The following is a 2,096-nucleotide window of genomic DNA, read 5'->3' as shown; positions in this document are numbered from 1 at the left end:
TTACAAGTATAATCGAAAATCTGAAACATTAAATACAGAAAATATATAAACCTTAATGTTATATATAGTACATTACTCCAAGACTAATCAACATAAACTTCTTGCAGTATGTTGTTTTAGAGCTTTCTTTGGTCTGAATTTTAAAAAATTTATTTATTGCTATTTTCAACTCTATTTACGTAAAAGTACATCAGATAAATTTGATGTAAGATCAAAATGGAGTGATACAGGCGTGTAGAGAAACTACCCATTGGTAGAACTCTAATCATATTTCTACACTAAAAAGTCTCGAGGCCATCTTCTTTTCAGGCGCCTCGGAGGATTGGCAGGAATAGAAGAAGCTAGGTTAGAAACTAGAGGGTTTTGATGGTTTGGGAGTTTATATTGGAAGGATCAGAAAGAATACAGTTTTTCATGGTTGTTATATGTAAATTGATTTATCTCTCTCTGAATTATAAAAAAATATATTACTGCCGACGAATGCAATTTTGAGCTTTTTATATTGCTTATTTGAATGGAAATTAGCAAAAATATGGTATACTCAAAAGCAATTAATGTCGCCAAATGATAAAAATAACGTACACGTAAATGTTTAATTTTAAATAAATACAATAATTGATACAAAACTTTCAATTGTGTTCATTCAATCTAATGGGGTATATATAAAAAAACAAAATGTCCGTTTTATCAAATTCAAGATTTCAAAGAACTGAAAATATTTTAATCATACTTAATACTTACCAATACTTAATAATTGCTTTAGAGCGTTATTTAAGCTTATTTAAGCCAGTTCGACTTCTTCAAAAAAGGCACAGTTTAGTTATTTTTTTCAAACAGGAAACATGACAGTGCCCTATGAAATTTCCGTAGTTTTAAGGCATTACTGGAAAAAAAAACACAGCAGCTGAAGCAATTCGTGAAATTATTAAATATGAAGGGGAAGGTGTCCTTGACCAGCGTACAGCGCGGCGTTGGTTTGAAAAATTTCGCTGTGGAGATACGACGTTGGAAAGATGAGGTTCTACTGGAACCTATTGAGACAAATCCGTCCACAAGTACTCGCAAACTTACTCCTCAGCAATCAGCAACCACTTCCCGTCGAACCAAAGAAAAGTTTAAAGAACTGGGTTCGAACTCCTGCCTTATCCACCATATAGTCCAGACTTCGCACCACCGGATTACTACTTGTTTCCATGGCCCATTTCCTTCAAGGGAAAAAAATTGATTATTTTGATGAAGTTGCAATTGCGGTCTAAGAGTTCTTTGACTGCCATCCCAAGAATGGTATCAGCGTGGGATCCATCAATTGGCAAGAAGTCGAATGACGATAGATAACAATGGACTATACTTTTAGTATTAATTGTGTTTTATGACAAATAAATAATAATACAAATATTTAGTTGAAAAACGGTTATTTGTTTTGTTTTTTATATACACCCCATTATATTCATCCTCAAACCAAGCGATAGAAAAGTATTGTCTGATCTGCTATTACATACAATATATATCATATTTATGAAATATTAATGTATATAAATATACAGAGTACTTCAGGGTTAAGTGACTAAAATGAAAATGTGAATTAAAGATTTAAAAAAGCTTCGATGTGATATGTGTTATTGTTTCTCATGTTCCAAGTATTCTTCTTCGTAAAGAATTAAGGTCATTGACCGGGCTAGGATAGACTTTTTGTTTAATGTTACGCCAAACAAAAAGACTCAGTGGTGTCGGAGCGTAACAGTGCCGTTCGACCATTGCTGCTGTGGAAGAAAAATGTCGAGCTAACGAGACAGACAACAGAACAATTAATATGAATGTTTCATCAATAAAGTAGTTGTGACACAATTTATTTATTATAACCTTAATAATTCATAAGGAAGAAAATATTTGTGAAAATGAAGTGAATATGTCTTAAACGAAGCTTTTACGGGCATACCTTCATAGGTTTTTTTTTTTAGCTCTTTACAATAGATATTATATACAAATAATAAACAATAACTTATATAAAATTATAGTTATATATAAAATATTTATTGTACATATTTTCGGTTTCGACACCTAACCCTGAAACACCCTATATATAACTTTTCTATGAG

This window comes from Halyomorpha halys, unplaced genomic scaffold (assembly GCF_000696795.3).
Source record: "Halyomorpha halys isolate HHAL.00 unplaced genomic scaffold, Hhal_1.1 Scaffold647.1, whole genome shotgun sequence".
NCBI classification, from domain to species: domain Eukaryota; kingdom Metazoa; phylum Arthropoda; class Insecta; order Hemiptera; family Pentatomidae; genus Halyomorpha; species Halyomorpha halys.
The sequence above is the reverse complement of the archived record's forward strand: the minus strand, read 5'-3'. Positions refer to the sequence as shown.